The following is a 20,184-nucleotide window of genomic DNA, read 5'->3' as shown; positions in this document are numbered from 1 at the left end:
GGACCAGTCAAAGACTGCATTTATTTGTCCGTGGGGCACATTCGCTTATCAAAAATTACCCTTTGGTCTGAAGAACGCAGGGGCGACGTTTCAGAGAGCAATGAATTATGCTTTCCATGACATCAAAAACATCGTTCAACCTTATCTCGATGACCTTCCGGCTCATTTGCGAAAGCGGACTGATCATCCGCAGCATTTAAGAGCGATATTTCTACGTTGCCGACACTACAAGATAAGACTCAATCCGCACAAATGTGTGTTTTGCGTCGGTTCTGGTCGTTTACTTGGCTTTGTAGTCTCCAAGGATGGGATTCGTCTCGACCCTTGCAAGGTTCAGGCAATCATCAATTTGCCTCCACCTTCGAATTTGCTTCAGATTCAGAAACTCCAAGGGAAAGCAAACTTTCTGAGGAGGTTCATTCCAAATTACGCAGAACTTGCTAAAGGTTATACCCGTCTCTTGAAAAAGGATGTACCTTTTTTCTGGGACCAGGTTGCGCAAGCTTCCTTTGATGCTCTGAAAGATTCTCTAGTAAAAGCATCATTAATGTATGCCCCAGACTATCAAAGAGACTTTAGCCTGTATCTGGCTGCAACAGATACGACCATTGCGATGGTTTTAGTTCAAGAAGTCGATGGAATTGAACACCCTATATATTATTTAAGTAAAAACTTAAATGATACAGAGAGTAAATATTCTTATGTTGAAAAGCTAGCACTTGCTGTTGTTCAAGCGATCCAAAGATTTCGACATTATGTCCTCTTTCGGAAAACTACCATTTTGTCAGATTGCAACCCCATGACTTATATACTGTCGCGACAGTTGCTTGGGGGCAAATATTCAAAATGGATAGCAATCCTTCAAGAGTTTGATCTAGAATTTGTAAAATCCAAATCAAAGAAAGCTTTAGTTTTCGCAGAATTATTATGCGATCTCCCATCGTCGTCCAACGATGAAACATCCCAAGAATCAATCGTGGACGAAAGTTTGTTTCTGATATCGGCAAATGATGAGTGGTATGGAGATATAATAGTTTATCTCCAGACCCAAATATTTCAGCCAAACACCTCCCACTCAGAACAAAAACACATTCGATACCAAGCAAAAGACTACATGATCGTCGGTGATACCATTTACCGTCGTGGTGTCGATACGGTTCTGAGAAGGTGCCTCACCCATGAGGAGGCCGAAAAAGCCCTGAATGAGTGTCATTCAGGCACCTGTGGGGGGCATCAATCTGGATATGCTACAGCACAAAAAATCTTAGGAGCAGGATACTTTTGGCCAACCATGTTCAAAGATTGCATAACCGCAGTCAGAAGTTGCCATGCTTGTCAGATTTTTGATAGCAAAACCAGAAGACCCCCCGCTCCTTTACAGCCAATAATAGCTGTGGGGCCTTTCGCCAAATGGGGCATCGATTTCATGCAATGTAACCCCACCTCGACCGGGGGGCAAGGGTATATTATAGTCGCAGTTGACTATTTTACCAAATGGGTCGAGGCGATGCCTACATTGGATAATACTGGTGAAACAGCTGCCCTATTCTTTTTCAATCATGTAGTCGCCAGGTTCGGCGTACCACAGGCCATAGTCACAGATCATGGATCGCATTTTCGCAATCACATGATGGTTGAATTAGCTGCCAAACTAGGGTTGTCTCACGACAGCTCTACCCCATACTATCCGCAAGCTAACGGACAAGTTGAGGCAATCAACAAGGTCCTGAAGCGCATGCTGCAAAGGATGGTTGGGGTTCACAAAAGAAGATGGCATTTAATCATGTACTCGGCTTTGTGGGCCTATCGAATGTCGGTAAGAAATGCGACTGGGTTCACACCGTTCCAACTGGTGTATGGCTTGGAAGCAATCCTACCAATCCAGTGTGAAATTTCGTCTCTTAAACTCCCAATTGATCTCCTCCCCGGAACTTCAGAAGAAGAGACTCTTTTCTTGAAATTAATCCAATTGGATGAAACCCGTCGTGATGCCGCATTGGCTAACGAAGCCCATAAGAAACGAGTCAAGGCGTAATTCGACAAAAATGTCAAACCCCGTGTCTTCTCAGAAGGTGATTTGGACTTGCTTTACGACCAAGAATCCGATAAACTAGGAGCTGGGAAATTTAAGTCTTTATGGATGGGCCCCTATATTGTTAAGAGAGTATTAGCAAAAGGAGCCTACGAGTTGATGGATTATGACGGAATTCCACTGGCGCAACCCCGCAACGGGTTGTACCTTAAGCGTTACTATGCCTAATAGTAACCTGTATGCTTTTGTTACATTTTTGTTTTCGCTAAAGTGTTTATTTCGGTTAAGTAATCCACTTTTTACATTTATTGCAGATGTCAAATCCATTGGAACCATGGGTTGGATATGCCGACGGAGCGAGTTGTAGTTCGACGAACCTATCCTCTGCAGCATGGGCCATTTTTGATCCAAGCGGCGAGTTAGTGAGTTTCAGAGGGGTTTGTATTGGTCAATCATCGAATAACATCGCTGAATATAGCGCGTTGATAGAACTACTCTCTGATGCCATCACCCATGGCATACGTCGACTAATCGTCAGGCTAGATTCACAACTCGTAGTACTACAGCTCACTGGTACCTACCCTGTCCGAAATCCAGCTATTTACCGCAAGTTCCTAAGAGTTAAAATCTTGGAAAGACAGTTTGATTTCATTCAATATCAACACATTTCCAGAAACTTAAACTCATTAACCGACTCATTAGCAAATTATGTGTTAGATAGACATTTGCAAAATTGATAAAAAGAGAAGCATCATCAATGTTTCACACATGGATCACATAAAAACTGAAATAAAACTCCGAAAATCAAAAATATATAGCTATTTACGGTTTACATATAATGTTCTGTAACCAAGACAAAATCGGTCATATGACCTCAAAAACTCAAAATGGCTGGGGGGCACCCTAGCCTAGTGATGCTCATGATAGCAAGTCACGGCCTGTGCAATCATGCGCAAGAGACGAGTCCATCGTCTGGGTACACCAGTGGTATGCCGCTGCAACCGTAAAGGTAACTCGTCAATCCGTACATCCGGAATGCCAAGAGTAAGGCCTTCAACCTGTTCCTGCACAACTACAAGAGTCTCGGCCAAGTCAAGGTCACGAAGAATAGCTCTCCCAGGAGCCTCCCCTGCTGGGGCAGCAACTGGAGCTCTCGGGCAAACTGCTGGACAGACAAGACCAACATCTGCATGCACACATGAGTTTGATAAGAGTCTTGACAGAATAAAGCACAAAGACATTATAAATGAAAACAGTAAACAGTGATATGGTCAAAGATTTCACCAATAGCGCCCCACTGCTCGCCATCCGGTAGCACCAAAGCCGGATCACCTCGGAAATCCATACCAACATATGGATACTCGGAAAAGGCCATCTCCTGGCGCTCGAACCACCTGAAGAAGGTATCAGTGAAAGTAATCTGAGATTGACCAGCATGTCTAGACATGTGGTCAACCCACCTATGCATGCGTGGCTCAGTGGGAGAAAGCAAGTCGAGTGCAACATACTGAGGCTGCATCAGTGGTATCTTCTCCAAAGCGAAGGTAGTCAGAACTGAACCAAAACCAAAGTTCTTCAGCTTCCCGTCCTTTACTTTGGTCAACTGACTTTTCATCTGAACAAGTACTGCATCACACCAGTTGAATACTTTCGGCTGAAGACACTCCAGGGCGTGCTGCACATAGAATCTGTTGGCAACATGAAGGGATGCGCTGCCGGCCATCCTACCAATCGTATACAGTATGGACCTGAGAGACCTGTCAGTAATCTCACGGATAACAACCTTGCCATCCTTGCTCGGCTGGGACCCTTCCCTGCAATACTGGCGGACATAATCTCTCACGGAATCACTCCCTCGGGCCGAACCAGACAAAGAAATGGGGGCACCCCGCCTTGACAACCCAGTCAAGAAGTAAATGTCTACTATGGTCAAGGGGATGGACTTGCCCCTGATCTGGAATACTTGGTTAATAGGATCCCAAGCATCAAGCATGTACTGCAGTAAGGATATCTGTGCTCTCATGCTAGAGATACGGAAGAATTTCAGCAGGCCACAGTTCCGCAGTGCGTTCACCGTGATAGGATCATGGAGGGCAATCATGTCCTCTTCTTCATGCTCTCGTTCTCACCATGTAAGGGTCATTTTGCTCCAATAAACTCTGCAAAACAAACAAGAGGAGGAGTAAGATCCTGGATTTGATGAGAAACTGGCGAAATTTTCATCAAAAACTGTGCAACAGAAGTCCTTTTCTACGCCTAACGCAGGTGACTAGTGTTCCACCTGCGTTGAAGGTCAAACTGCCCTTAGGCATCTTGACATTCAACGCAGGTTTTGAATGGATCACCTGCGCTGATGGCAGAATGCCCTAATGAAACCCCTGGGGCTCATGGGAACAGGAAAACAGGCACATAATGGAAGAATGAAACCATGAAAAGAAAGAGCTAGGGTTTAGCTCCTACCTAGTCCAGACGGCGCTGAGAATCGTCCACAGAATCTCCCGGAATCAGCTGGTGAAAAATCAAAAGGAAGAGGCACCTCCAGAGCTCCAACAAGCCAAATGCAAATGAAATGGTAAAATGAGAGGTAAAAACACCTTTTAATTGCTTTTTACGTAGTTCAAAGTGAAATATTAGAGTTTTAACCTCATGTTGTTCATTTCTAACTAGTTTGTTGCAGCAATTGATGATACAGTACTATCTCTGAAAAGGGCAAAGCTAGTCATGGTAAAATATAAAATTGACCTTATCAAACGAGTAGTTTTGGCAAAGTTCATGCTCGTTAAAAAATAAACGCAAAACCGAGCAGTTTTGGCAAAGTTCATGCTCGTTAAAAAATAAACGCAAAACCGAGCAGTTTTAACGCGGAATTCATGCTCGTTAAAAAATAAACATAAGCATGTGAGCAAGCTTCCCCCAGAGTTCAAGCTCATCCAGAAAAAATGAACCGGTAAATAACCATTTGAGATCGTAAATTCATTAGCCATAAAAGCCTTGGTCGTGTTTGCACCGTCACCTCCAATTTTCATTTGGCCGATCATTCACCTCCACTTGATTGTTTACCTATTTTGAGGAATAGCTGCGAAGAGTGATTTCACCTAGCCATCCTTGTGACACTGCCGTGATTGGAAAATTCCAACCTGTACCTGGAATCTGCTGCTATCCCTGTTTATCACTCGTTCCTCAAAATACGAGTCTTCTTTGAGCTCTTTTCATCTGACTCGTAAAATATGAAAAGTTTGCCGAGTTTTGGCCTTCCAGCTCGTTAAAGCGACCAGAAGAGCTATCCCTCCTCTAGATTTTAATCTTTTTGGACCTAAGGGATTATTGCACAAAAAGATCGAGCGCTTGTCTAGTTCGGCTCGATAAAACTATCGAACATTCATCCCTTCTGTATTGTTTTATACTTTTTCGGACTTAAGGGATTAGATGACGAAAAAGGACCTTTGGAGTTAACTTTACGTACCTTTTTAGACTCTCTAAAAATGAAAAGGACCGAGTTGTCTTTGTCGCTAGACTCGTTAAATGCATTAAATAGCGACAAACTTGTCTTTAGACGTGAACGAGTTTCCCTTTATCTAGGCTCGTTAAAACATAGCGATGGGCTTGCCCGAAGGGCAGGTTATAGAACAAGCATATGTTATCCTCCTCAAGCTTGACAAAAATAAAGAGGTACTGGTCAGAAATGACTGGGGAAAATTTGGGAGAACCTCAAAGCTTTAATGGTAGCAAGTCGCTCTTGAACATGACACTTTTCCTCCGTACCACATCGGGTTGGGTTGTTTCATTCACCGGTCTCATCACCATGGTTTCGCCATACCATCCACATTTGGGGTAATGCTACCGATCCATCGCATCAGTGTCGTTATATGTTCAAGAGATGTCGTTCAGAAAGAGTCAACCGTGTCCCATCCACTGCCATACATCATCTTTCATCCTTTCATGACCGCCACCCTGAATCATATTTCACAAATCGTTTTCACCTTCATCACAATCATTAGCTCCGTTCCGTGTCACTGATGTGGGATTAATTAAGGCCCTCCTTTGACGGATCGCTTCTTGTCGACATCAGCTCGTTATCCAAGAAGTTGATCTAGGAACACCCCCCTCAGTACTTTGAATCTTGCATGCCTCAATGGAAATTTTCTCACTTCCGGCGACAGGTATACATCAATGACCTTCGACCGAAAGATTTTGCGTGGTGTTCGACGCCAAGTCCTCTATTCACACCACGTGAATTGTACTGCAGTACCTTGAGGGTCATCATCATTATCGGTGATTCCTCTCGCGCTTGTTAACAATTTTCATCATTGACTAGTAATCAAGCGATGTCTTTCCATGTTCGACTCCAAGAAATTCTCACATGGATCGACTTGTACTTAGAGTGAAGATCGGACGAGTTTGAAGACCCTGGATCTAGTTTCATCCATCCGGGCTGCAATATATATTCAGGAAATAAAGACATTGACATGTACAGCAGATGATCATCCTACTCAAAGGATGATAATTTCAGCAGAGAGTTATCAGTCTACCTTCAGACGATTGTCTGTTCTATGTACAGAAAAATGTATTTATAAAGCTAAGCATGGGAATGCCCGCCTCAGCTAGATCATGAAAGCAGTATGAAAAATAATGTATTGTATTGTATCTTATTACAGGTCACCTCCCAACAATTGAATGAACTTCGGATCCTCCTGATAAAGCATTTCACCCGATAAACGACCTCATACTTTAGGGGGCAACTGTTATAGACATTTTTGTGCCTTACAGCATGAAGCATGAAATGTCAATAATATAAGGGATCCAAAGTCCCTAAACATGTTGTTCCTACCCCTAGAGGAACAAGGTCAGCAAACCACAGCAATTCAAATCAGTTCTCCACTGAAAAACACTCAAAAACAAGTCAATTATGGATCATGTCAACTGCTCCACTGAGCATCTGCGCTGAATGTCAACTGCTCCATGGTCTACCTGCATTGAATGTCAACTCCAACAAAGGCTACCTGCGTTGAGCAAGTTTTGACATGTGGAGGTCTCATTCCTCAATGTGTCAGTGCCCAGGAAGCTTCCAAAATGACACTTGGATCAAGGAATTCGCCTAGTAATGAGTAAGAGGTTCTAAAACTCCAAGTGGAAGCAAGGATCTCCAAGTGGACTCAAAAACTAAAGAATAACTGGAGTTGAAGAGGACACTAGTCACACGTCAAGCTGACTCATGCTCTCTCCAAAACTCTATATAAGGATCTCTACCCTATGAGATCTAAAGGCTGGAATTTTGTGCAAATAATTGCTGTTGGTTTTAGTATAGAATTATTGAGGTGATTTGCTTTGAAGGAGGTGAAGAGGAGATTTCTTTCCGCCGGGAAGGTGATGCTGGATTGGGCCTCTTATGGTTGTATCACTTCCTAAACCTTGCTTTCTTCCATTAATAAAGCATTTGAGGTTCTTCTATATGCATGTGTTTCAATGATGTATTGATGTACTTGTGTATTTGATTTATTCTAATCCTTGAATCAATTATGAATGTATGCTTCTTGTAGTTTCCCTCTCTTGTCAATTTGCAGGATCTTTGTGTAGCTGGGCCCGTGAAAGAGCAAGGAGCTGGGAGCAAGCAGCAAGGAGAGAAGATTGGATCAACCATTAGCGGAAGACATCGGTTAGTGGATCTCTTTCTCCCCTCTCTTACATCTCATAAAGAAGTAATCTTAGATAGATTTGCTTTGATTGTTGCTAAGGAACTATCACCCTTAGAGTGGGATAGGGTCATTCCGTATTGGATACTTTTCCCAACAACAATCCTATGTCCCTAAAAGTGTTGTTCCAACCCCTAAAGGAACAAGGTCAACTGATTACAACTTCTCCCAGAAGTTCTCCATGAAAAACCACTCAGAACTGGTCAAAACAGGATCATTTCACCTACTCCATAGGCAAAGTGCATTGCATCTGACCTAAGTACACTCAGTGGGTGCATTGCATTTCAAAAATCCCTTCTATGGGGTGCGATGGGCGAGAAGAGACAAATGGCAGTGTCAATCTGCGAGGTGGAGAAGCATGGAATCTTCCAGAAACTTCTCCTGTGACACTTGCCTCTCTGAATTCGACCAAGGATGAGTAAGAGATCATCAATCTCCAAGTGGAAGCAAGAACTATCAGAGGGAAGACACTAATCAAATAACAAGCTGACTCATCTCCCTTACAGATATCTATATATGGATCCCTCATCCCAGAGATCCAGAGGCTGGAATTTTGCATCTTGTAAAGAATTACTGTTGGTTTCTTGAGGCAACATCATAATGTTGGGTGATCTAAGCTTTGTATGAAGTGAAGAAGGGCTTACTTGCTGAGAGGATGATGCTGGGTCAGAACAACTGGTTGTAACTCTCTTGGCTCTTTCTTGATTATCAATAAATCTATTCAAGTTTTCCTCCATACTTTTGTGTAATCTATGTTTTGTGCATTTGTATGGTCAATTTACATCTGATTCTAGATTGTTTATGATAATAGATCCATGTTCTCGTATAGTGTTATGCTGCTTTAATTCTACAGGTACTCTATAAAGCTGGGTATACAAGGAAACAAGTAGCAAAAAGACTATCAGAAGAGAGAGGAATCGAGCAAGGAACCAAGCGCAAGACAGAGGTTGGTCTCCTTTATTCTTCTCTCATTTATCTTTCATAAAGGAAAACGAAAGTAGTTTTACTTTGTTTGTTTCTAAGGTAGCTACCACACCTTAGTGGGATTAGCAGTTCTGCATAGACACTTTTCCTTGTAACAACAAGCATGTATCAAAAATGCTAAGTTGTGACCCATAGTGGGCTTTGTGCACATTCGTGCAACTCGTTTGCCCGGATCTCCCTTGTGCCTTCGTTTCAGTCATGTGGGTGCACATGTTAACTCATTCGGGCTGGTCGTTTGAGGGCATCCATGTCAACTCATTCGGGCATGTCGTTCGGGCAGGTCATTTGAGGGCATCCGTGTAAACTCGTTTGGGCGGGTCGTTTGGGCGAGTCATTTAAGGGTGTCCATCTAAACTCGTTCGGGTGGGTCATTCTGGCTAGTGGAGCAAGGGTGTTCGTGTAAACTTGTTTAGGCAGTTCAGGCATGGGTGTCCATGTAAAATCATTCAGTCAGGTCCTTCAGTGTGAGGGTGCACCTGGGCATAGGAGCCCGTATAAAAAATGCTAGGTTGTGACCCGGGGTGCGCTTTGTGCATGTTCCTGCAACTCGTTTGCCCAGCTCTCCCTTGTACCTTCATTTTTTTCATGTGGGCGTCGATGTTAACTTGTTCGGGTGGGTCATTTGAGGGTGTCCGTGTCAACTCGTTCGTGCGGGTCATTTGAGGGCATCCATGTAAACTCATTCGGGTGAGTCGTTTGAGGGCGTCTTTGTAAACTCGTTCGAGTGGGTCGGGTGAGGGCATTCATGTAAACTCATTCAGGCAGGTCGTTTGAGGGTGTTTGTGTAAACTTGATTGGGTAGATTGTTTGTGGGTGGCCGTGTAAACTCGTTCAGGTGGGTCGTTTATGCTTCCCGTGTTAAATCGTTTGGGCGAGTCGTTTGAGGGCTCCCATGTAAACTTGTTCGGGCTGGTCATTTGAGGGTGTTCGTGTAAACTCGTTCAGGTAGGTCATTTTAGGGCACCTATGTAAACTATTTTGTTCAAGTCATTCGGTGCGAGGGCACGCCTGGGCACACGAGCCTGTATCAAAATTGCTAAATTGTGACCAGGGGTGGGCTTTGTGCACGTTCGTGTAGCTCATTTTCCCAGCTCTCCCTTATGCCTTCGTTTCGGTCGTGTGTGGGCGCCCATGTAAACTTGGTCAGGTCGGGTCGGGTCGGGTCATGTCATGTCGTGTGAGGGCACCCATGAAAACTCGTTTGTTTGGGTCAGGTCAGGTCATGTGAGGGCGCCCATGTAAACTCATTTGGGCTTGGTCTTGTTTGTCGTGTGAAAAGTGGGCTGGTAATTGAGATGTTTATTCGGTTTTGCCTTAAGGATGGCCTTGGGTCATTTGTAGGGTGGCTGATTCTCATCTACTATCCATCCCCACTCGGTAGCACATGAGCGGTAATGTTGGCCATGCTCTTTTTGGTCCCTGGGCCGGCTTTTCGTGTGAAAGCTAGGTTGGTAATTGAGTTGTTTTTTTGGGTTTGCCAGAAGAATGGCCTTGGGTCATTTCTAGGGTGGCTGATTTTCATCTTCTCTCCATCTCCACTCAGTAGCACATGAGCGGTAATGTTGGACATGCTCATTCCGCGAGGCATATGTGAACAATTCACCTTTTACTCTCCAAGTTCTTGGAGCTATATGGGTTGTTGTGGTGTGGCGCCCAGGCTCGTCTTGGTCCCTTGTGCCCATCCAAATGATAGAAGTGATAGGTTTTCTTTTCATGTGAAAGATGAGTTCATAATTGAGTTGTTTTTTAGGGGTTTTCCTGAAGAATGGCCTTGGGTCATTTGTAGGGTGGCCGATTTTCATCTTCTCTCCATCCCCACTTGGTATCACATGAGTGGTAATGTTGGCCATGCTCGTCGCGGGAGGCATATGTGAACAATTTCCCTTATGCTCTCTAAGTTCTTGTCGTTGTATGGGCTATTATGGTGTGGCTCTCGAGCTTGTCCTGGTCCCTCGTGCCCATCCAAATGATACAAGTGATAGGTTTTCTTTTTGTCTGAAAGGTGGGTTGGTAATTGAGTTGATTTTTTGGGTTTGCCTGAAGAATGGCCTTGGGTAATTTGTAGGGCAGTTGATTTTCATCTTCTTTCCATCCCCACCGGTAGCACATGAGCGATAATGTTGGCCATGCTTGTCCCAGGAGGCATATGTGGACAATTCCCCTTCTGCTCTCCAAGTTCTTGGAGTTGTATGGTCTGTTGTGGTGCGGCTCACGGGTTCATCCTAGTCCCTTGTGCCCATCCAAATGATACAAGTGATAAGTTTTCTTTCCATGTGAAAGGTGGGTTGGTAATTGAGTTGTTTTTTTGGGCTTGTCTGAACGATGGCCTTGGGTCATTTGTAGGGTGGCCGATTTTCATCTTCTCTCCATCCCCACTCAGTAGCACATGAGAAATAATGTTGGCCATGCTCATTCTGGGAGGCATATGTGAACAATTCCCCTTATACTCTCCAAGTTCTTGGAGTTGTATGGGCTATTGTGGTGTGGCTTCCGGGCTCATCTTGGTCCCTCATGCCCATCCAAATGATACAAGTGACAAGTTTATTTTTCATGTGAAAGGTGGGTTGGTAATTGAGTTGTTTTTTTAGGCTTGGCTGAACGATGGCCTTGGGTCATTTGTAGGGTGGATGATTTTCATATTCTCTCCATCCCCAGTCGGTAGCACATGAGTGGAAATGTTGGCCATGCTCATCCTGGGAGGCATATGTGAACAATTCCCCTTCTACTCTCTAAGTTCTTGGAGTTGTATGGGTTGTTGTGGTGTGGCTCCCTGAATCGTCCTAATCCCCTAGTGCCCATCCAAATGATACAAGTGATCAATTTTATTTTCGTGTGAAAGGTGGGTTGGTAATTGAGTTTTTTTTTTCAGTTTTTCCGAAATAATGGCCTTGGGTCATTTCTAGGGTGGTCGATTTTCATCTTCTCTCCATCCCCACTTGGTAGCACATTTGTGGTAATGTTGGCCATTCTCATCCCGGGAGGCATATGTGAACAATTCCCCTTCTGCTTTCCAACTTCTTGGAGTTGTATGGGTTGTTGTGGTGTGGCTCCCGGGCTTGTCCTGGTCCCTCGTGCCTATCCAAATGATACAAGTGATAGGTTTTCTTTTCATGTCAAAGGTGGGTTGGTAATTGAGGATTTTTTTAGGTTTTTCTAAAGGATGTCCTTGGGTCATTTGTAGTATGGCCGATTTTCATCTTCTCTCCATCCCCAATCAATAGCACATGAGTGGAAATGTTGGCCATGCTTGTCCCTGGAGTCATATGTGAACAATTCCTCTTCTGCTCTCCAAGTTCTTGGAGTTGTATGGGCCATTGTGATGTGGCTCCTGGGCTCGTCCTAGTCCCTCGTGCCCATCCAAATGATACAAGTGATAGGTTTTCTTTATGTGTGAAAGGTGGGTTGGTAATTGAGTTGTTTTTTCGGGTTTGCTTGAAGAGATGGCCTTGGGTCATTTGTAGGGTGGCCGATTTTCAATCCATCCCCACTTGGTAGCACATGAGTGGTAATGTTGGCCATGCTCATCCTGGGAGGCATATGTGAACAATTCCCCTTTGTGCTTTCCAATTTCTTGGAATTGTATGGGTTGTTGTGGTGTGGCTCTTGGGCTCGTCTTGGTCCCTTGTGCCCATCCAAATGATACAAGTGACAAGTTTTCTTTCCGTGTGAAAGGTGGGTTGGTAATTGAGTTGGTTTTTTGGTTTTTTTTGAATGATGGCCTCGGTTTGTTTGTAGCATGGCCGATTTTCATCATCTCTCCATCCCCACTCAGTAGCACATGAGTGCTAATTTTGGCCATGCTCTTCTCGGGAGGCATATGTGAACAATTCCCCTTCTGCTCTCTAAGTTCTTGGAGTTGTATGGTTTGTTGTGGTGTGGCTCCCTGGCTCACCCTATTCCCCTCATGTCCATCCAAATGATACAAGTGACAGGTTTTCTTTTTTTGTGAAAGGTGGGTTGTTAATTGAGTTGTTTTTTCAGGTTTTCCTAAACGATGTCCTTGGGTTGTTTGTAGGGTGGCCAATTTTCATCTTCTCTCCATCCCCACTCGGTAGCACATGAGTGATAATGTTGGCCATGCTCATCCCACGAGGCATATGTGAACAATTCCCCTTCTCCTCTCTAATTTCTTGGAGTTGTATGGGTTGTTGTGGTGTGGCTCCCTAACTCATCTTGGTCCCTCGTGCCCGTCCAAATGATACAAGTGATGGGTTTTCCTTCCATGTGAAAGGTGGGTTGGTAATTGAGTTGTTTTGTCGGGTTTTCCTGAATGATGGCCTTGGGTCATTTGTAGGGTGGCCGATTTTCATTTTCTCTCCATCCCCACTCACTAGCACATGAGCGGTAATGTTGGCCATGCTCATCCCCATCCGTCTTGCCCATCTGAACAATAAAAATGTTAAAGTTTTCTCGTCGCTCATTTGAACCTTCGTTGTTGTGGTCCTAGATGGAAACCCCAAAACTCCATCATGCCTATGTCACTATCATGCCCCTCGGTTGTTGCAAATAGAAAATTTTGATTGGGCTGGGTGGCCATGTGTGGCTCCATTGAAATTGGCTCCTCGTTATATTGTTCACCTCCTCCCTATTTGGTGGGGAGGGTTTTGCTTTTCATGTGAAAGGTGGGTTGGTAATTGAGTTGGTTTTTTGGGTTTGCCTCAAGAATGGCCTCGGGTCGTCTGTAGGGTGGCCGATTTTCATCTTCTCTCCATACCCACTCAGTAGCACATGAGCAGTAATGTTGGCCATGCTTGTCCTAGGAGGCATATGTGAACAATTACCCTTTTGCTCTAAGTTCTCAGAGTTGTATGGGTTGTTATGGTGTGGCTCCCTGTGACGGTTAGCCTCTTCATTGTTCGGCCATTTATGGTGTCGGTTTCTTGTGCTTGTACTCTTTCTATGCTGGCATTGTTGGTTGAGATGCATACATTTAAGAGGAACATGGAAGGGTTTTGGTTGTAAACCACCTACGCTCCCTCTTGCTTACTTTTTCCATCGGGCGATGTGAGGCTCTCTTCTCCTTATTGTAACATTAAGGGTTGTCATTCCTTTCAAAGTGCACATTGTCTGTGGTTGCGTTGGCTTTGAGGTTTTGATAGATATGTTGGCCCATATGTTTGATCGAGTGGTTGGCTTTTTCCTTGCATCTCACGTGCATGGCAGGCTTTTGCGGTTGCAAATGTTAAGTCACAACGTTTATGGGCATTTTTTGTTTCAATTGTGTATGCCCTCGTGGTCCAATGGGGAGGAGGCTTGCTATGTCAATGGTGGGGGATATATGGAAGAAGGATTTCAAGGTGGAATGTTTCAACCTCCCTCCTTTGTGTGGAGGTGGGCATAGGAAAAAATTATTCATTGCCTAGTTGGTAAAGCTATGGGAAATCTCCTAGGTTTCCTGTACGTAGGGTGCGTGGGGTGCGGAGCTACTCGATCCCTCCTCCTATTTGTATATGTTCTTGTATTGTGTAGTGAGCCTCTTGATGTGCATTTATTTCCTTCCTTTGCCTTCATATTGTGGTTGCCGCAGGTGGTCAAGTGATTGAGGTCCACCATTGCTGATGTCCAGGTCGACTCCTAGGTGGCCCCGATGCAAGGCGGGGAGGGTCAGGGGGCATTTCTAAGAGAGGTTGTGGGCTAAGTTGGTCTTGTTTTATTTCCATCCATTTCCTTTGCATTAAGGCTTCCACAGGTGATCATGCGATCAAGGTCCATTGTTGCTACTATCCGAGTGGACTCCTAGGTGGCCTTTATGCAGGGAGGGAAGGGTTGGGGGGCATTTCTAAGGGAGGTTGCGGGCTCAGTTTGTCTTGTATTATTTCCTTCCCTTGCCTTTGTGTCAAGGTTGTTGCAAGCGATCATCCAATCGAGGTCCACTATTGTTGCTATCCAGGTGGACTCCTAGGTGGTATCAGTGCAGGGCGGGGAGGTTTGTATGGCCTCTCTATGATAGAATTTGTGGTCGATCATCCTCTTTTCATTTCCTTCCTTTTCCTTCACATCAAGGCTGCCACAAGCGATCGGGAGATCAAGGTCCATCATTGCTGTTGTTCGGGTGGATTCCTATGTGGCCTCGGTGCGGGGCGGGGAGGGTTGCGGCTCATTTATAATATAGAGGTTGTGTGGTTGGTCGTTCTCCATTTATTTCCTTTGCATCGAGGCTACGGCAAGTGATTAGGAGATCGAGGTCCACCGTTGCTGCTGTCCAGGTGGACTTCTAGGTGGCCTCGGTGTGGGGTGGAGGTTTTTGGAGGCATTTCTAAGGGAGTGGGTGAGTGATCACTTGTTTTCTTATTGGTTCAGGCATGGTTGCAAACTCTGAAGTGGCCTTGGTGCATTGTGGCTTGGCAGGTCTACCCATTTGTCTACCATGTCCTTGGCATGTTGTGTGTGCTTCCTTCTTAGGATGAAAAAGGTGCAAGGCATAAAAGTTTTACATGATATTTTGATATCTCTTTGACTTTATGGGTGTTTAGATTATCTATTGGTAAGAAAGTGCCCGAAATTCCCTTTGAAGTGGGAGGGTGCTACCTAGTTGATCCTGCCAGTAGCCATATTCTTGTCTCAAAGATTAAGCCATGCATGTCTAAGTATGAACTAATTCTAACTGTGAAATTGCGGATGACTCATTAAATCAGTTATATTTTTTTTATGGTACCATACTACTTGGACAACCGTAGTAATTCTAGAGCTAATATGTGCACCAAGTCATGACTCTTTGGAAGCGATGCATTTTTTAGATAAAATGCTGGTGGGGGCTTGCCCGCTTCTCCAATGAATCATGATAACTCAACGGATCGCACAACCCTTGTGCTGGTGATGCTTCATTCAAATTTTTTCCCTATCAACTTTCGATGGTAGGATAGAGGCCTACCATGGTAGTGATGGGTGACGGAGAATTAGGGTTTGATTTTGGAGAGGGAGCCTGAGAAATGGCTACCACATCCAAGGAAGGCAATAGGCCCACAAATTACCCAATCCTGAAATGGGGATGTAGTGACAATCAATAACAATGCTGGGCTCATAGAGTTTGGTAATTGGAATGAGTACAATCTAAATCCCTTAATGAGTATCCATTGGAGGGCAAGTTTGGTGCCATCAACCATAGTAATTCTAGCTCCAATAGCATATATTTAAGTTTTTGCAGTTAAAAAGCTCGTAGTTTGATATTGGGTCGTAAAGGTCAATTTGCCTACTCGGTGTGCACCTGCCCTTCCGTCCCTTTTGTCGGCGGCGGGCTCCTGGCCATAATTGGCTTGGTCATGGCTCTAGCATTGTTACTTTGAAAAATTTAGAGTGCTCAAAGCAAGCTTATGCTCTGAATACATTAGCATGGAATAACTTGATAGGAGTCTGGTCCTATTGTGTTGGCCTTCGAGACCGGAGTAATGATTAATAGGGACTGTCAGGGGCATTCGTATTTCACTGTTAGAGGTGAAATTCTTGGATTTATGAAAGACAGACCACTGTGAAAGCATTTTCCAAGGATGTTTTCATTAATCAAGAATGAAAGTTGGCGTCTCGAAGACGATCAAATACCATCCTAGTCTCAGTCATAAACAATGCCGACTAGGGATTGGCGGATGTTGCTCTAAGGACTCCGCTAGCACCTTCTGAGAAATTAAAGTATTTGGGTTCTGGGGGGAGTATGGTCGCAAGGCTGAAACTTAAAGGAATTGACAGAAGGGTACCACCAGGAGTGGAGGCTGTGACTTAATTTGACTCAACACAGGGAAGCTTACCAGGTCGAGACATAGTAAGGATTGACATATTGAGAGCTCTTTCTTGATTCTATGGGTGGTGGTGAATGGTTGTTCTTAGTTGGTGGAGCAATTTGTTTGGTTAATTCTGATACGAATGGGACCTCAGCATGCTAACTAGCTACGTGGAGGTTCCCCTTCGCAGCCAGCTTCTTAGAGGGACTATGGCCATTTAGGCCATGGAAGTTTGAGGCAATAACAGGTCTGTGATGACCTTAGATGTTCTAGGCCACACGCGCACTACACTGATGTAGCCAACGAGTTTTTATTCTTGGTTCAAGAGGATCAGGAAATATTGTCAAATTGCATCATGATGGGGATAGACCATTGCAATTATTGGTCTTCAACAAGGAATTCCTAGTAAGCATGTGTCATCAACTCGTGTTGACTATGTCCCTACCCTTTGTATACACTGCTTGTCGCTCCTACCGATTGAATGATCTGGTGAAGTGTTTGGATTGCATCGACAATGTGGTTCACTACCGTCAATGTCGTGAGAAGTTCATTGAACGTTATCATTTAGAGGAAGGAGAAGTCATAACAAGGTTACCTGTAGGTGAACCTGTGGTAGGATTATTGATAGCAAGGGTTTTCCTTTTTGGTTCAGGTTGGTTGGGTTTCAATTGCAATGTCGGACTGTGTGGTGTGTATCTAGGGGAGCAGGTATGGTGTTTGGTGGGAACATTGTTGGTTTCTTGTCTTGAGGTAACACTTGTTTTTTCGTGTGTGTGCTTACAATCCATGCTTGTGCTTGTCCCACCCATCCTTTGATTTTCTTTCCCCCAATGTGTTTCTGTAGGGGGTTCAAAAGTTTATTTCTTGGGAGCCCTTCCGATGATCTATTCAGCTGGGCATGGTTGCTGCAATTGAGGTGCTTTAGAAATATGATGGATAAATTTAGAGTCATTTGTAGTGGCGGTGCTCGATCTTTTATTCGTTGGAAGGCATGGACCAAGGGTGTGGGCTTCCATAGTTGGTTCTCTCGAAAAGGCGGTGGTGGTTGATGTGTTTCTTGGGTGAGCCTTTTTGCTGGTGGTTGGGGCGAGGGAGTGGTTGTGTGTGCACCTAGTAGCTCAAACCTTCCGTGAGGGGAAATTGTCAAGGTGGGGTCAATATGGGATGGATGAAGAGCGGTTCAACTTGTTGGGCTGGCCACCCTAGTCCTCCCAATCGTTCCTCAGTATGCCCTCGCAAAAGGGTTGGATGTCCAGGAAATGAAAAACCCCTCCCTTAGTCTGAGGTCCATCGAGATCACAATTTTCCCTGCCAATGGGCATGAGGGTGGAAATCTTATCTCATGCCTTTGCTGTCGATGGAATTCCTCATCCTCTCGTGAGCCACTCCCCTTCTAAGGAAAAAAGAAATAGCGGGTTGTGTCTTTGTTCCTCCCTTTGGATTGTGGGTTTTTTGTGGGACTTTGTCATTTTTTTGTTTTGTGGTGTGTGCTTTGCAGATGTCCCTCTCTTTAGTGGCCTTGCACCATCGATGTATTTGTGGCCCATGGCTTTCTCCAACATTAAGTGTTGGCGCATGACAATGCCTCTTTCGAGTTTGATTGTTGACCCCCGTTGACTTTCTCACTGGAAAGGTTGTTTGGTGTTTTGTACATGAAGCGGTGCAATAGTGGAGTTGGTTTGTTATTAGTAGTCTATTTGTCATTTGAAACCTTGTGTTGGGTTGGGGGTTTGTTTACCTCTTAGTAACGTGCTCTAGACAATGGTCTCATTGTGGCCCTTGTCTTTTCTAGTGGTCAAGTTTAGGTTGTGATTTATTTGCTTGGTTGTTTGATTGTTGTTTGTTATGTTGTAAGCTAGAAAGGGTGTTGTGTCGTAATGTATGTGGGAGGGTGTGAAGAGGTGGGATGCTTTTTGATTGGGTGCCTTGTTTGACTTCTTTTTGGTTAGCGGACATCTACTTGGTGTGTTGTTGAGCTTCTCTCTTTTCTTGGGATCTTTTTTTCTTTGGTGTTATTTTATTCCCTTCTTCCTTTTGCCCCTAGCTTTATGGAGAAGAGGTGGGATTGTTTTGGATTGGTATTCGGGAAGGATGAAAAGCAATGCGAGTTCCCGGGTTGGCCACCCTAGTCCTTCTCAATTGTCGTCCCTACAGTTCTCCCCTTTTTGCGAAGGAACGGGGTTTGGGAAGCTCATTCTCTATTGAGCCTCCCCTTGTGAGCCAGTAGCCACGTTTGATATCTCTTGTTTTCACGTTGTTTTCTTCCCTTCTTGATTTTGGCCCCTAGATTTATGGAGAAAAGGTGGGATTATTGTGGATTGGTGTTCAGGAAGGACAAAAAGAAGTGCGAGTTCTGGGGGTGGCCACCCTAGTCCTTCTCGATCATCGTCCCCTATAGTTCCCCCCTTTTTGATAAGGCACGAGGTTGGGGAAGCTTGTTCTCTGTTTGAGCCTCCACTTGTGAGCCGGTAGACATGTTTGATGTCTCTCTTTCTTTCATGTTGTTTTCTTCCCTTATTCCTTTTGGCCCCTAGCTTTATAGAGAAATGGTGGGATTATTATCGATTGGTGTTCGGGAAGGACAAAACGCAGTGCGAGCTCCTAGGGTGGCCACCCTAGTCCTTCTCGATCATCGTCCCCTGTAGTTCCCCCATTTTTGCCAAGGCATAGGGTTGGGGAAGCTTGTTCTCTATTTGAAGCCTCCTCTTGTGAGTTGGTAGCCATGGTTGATATCCCTTTCTTTCATGTTGTTTTCTTCCCTTCTTCCTTCTCGCCCTTAGCTTTATGGAGAAAATGTGGGATTGCTTTGTATTGATGTTTGGGAAGGACAAAATGCAGCGAAAACTCCTGGGTTGGCCACCCTAGTCCTTCTTGATCATCATCCCCTTTAATTCCCCCCTTTTTGCAAAGGCACAAGACTTGGGAGGCTTGTGCTTTGTTTAAGCCTCCCCTTGTGAGCCAGTAGAAATGTTTGATCTCTATTTATTTCACCTTGTTTTCTTCCCTTCTTCCTTTTAGTCCCTAGATTTATGGAGAAAAGGGGGAATTATTGTGGATTGGTGTGCAGGAAGGATTAAAAGCAATGCAATCTCCTAGGTTGGACAACCTAGTCCTTCTCAATTGATGTTACATGCATTTCTCCCCTTTTTGCGAGGGTGTGGGGCTTGGGGAGATTGTTCTCTGTTTGAGCCTCCTCCTGTGAGGGGGGTAGACACCTTTGTTTCTCTTTCTTTCATGCATTTTTCTTCCTTTCCTCCTTTTGGCCCTTAGCCTTACATTTGTTGTGGGGGGTGCCCCTATTAAGTGTTGTGGCGGATTTTTCAGTAATACGTGGAAATGACTTTTGGCAACGAATATCTCAGCTCTTGTTATGATGATGAACGTAGCGAAATGCGATACTTAGTGTGAATTGGAGAATCCCGTGAATCATCGAGTTTTTCAACGCAATTTTCACCTGAGGCATCAGTCTAGGGCATGTCTATTTGGGCATCGCATCCCAATCAAATTCACTCCCTGCAATATGTTAGGGAGCAGCGGAGCTGGTCGCCCATGCCCAAAGAAATGCGGTTGGCTGAAATACCTCAATCGATGTTTCGTGGTGTTCGTCGGCGAGTGCTGATCTTGTCCCCTTGGATGGGTACTCAGTGTTAGCTGATGCATCGTCACAAGCACTGGTGGATTACTACCCGTTGGTTTGCAGTTGCAATGGTCGAGGAATGAAGCATGAGGCCTTGTGGTGGGCCGTGTGCACCTACACACTTGTGGT

General features: G+C 44.6%; 1 non-coding gene and 1 pseudogene across 1 annotated transcript; both read left to right on the top strand.

Annotated features, from left to right (window-relative positions):
• The first annotated feature begins 15,231 nt into the window (after nt 1-15,231).
• Nucleotides 15,232-17,042, top strand: LOC149157337 (18S ribosomal RNA; annotated as a pseudogene).
• A 2,714-nt stretch (nt 17,043-19,756) lies between these two features.
• Nucleotides 19,757-19,910, top strand: LOC149157336 (5.8S ribosomal RNA). Its single transcript, XR_016262121.1, has one exon. It is a non-coding gene; the product is annotated as a 5.8S ribosomal RNA (ribosomal RNA).
• Nucleotides 19,911-20,184: the final 274 nt, after the last annotated feature.

The sequence above is a fragment of the Pinus tabuliformis genome, chromosome 5_2 (assembly GCF_031772625.1).
Source record: "Pinus tabuliformis cultivar Carrire ecotype Pingquan chromosome 5_2, CPIR1, whole genome shotgun sequence".
NCBI classification, from domain to species: domain Eukaryota; kingdom Viridiplantae; phylum Streptophyta; class Pinopsida; order Pinales; family Pinaceae; genus Pinus; species Pinus tabuliformis.
This window is presented reverse-complemented; position numbering and strand designations above follow the sequence as displayed.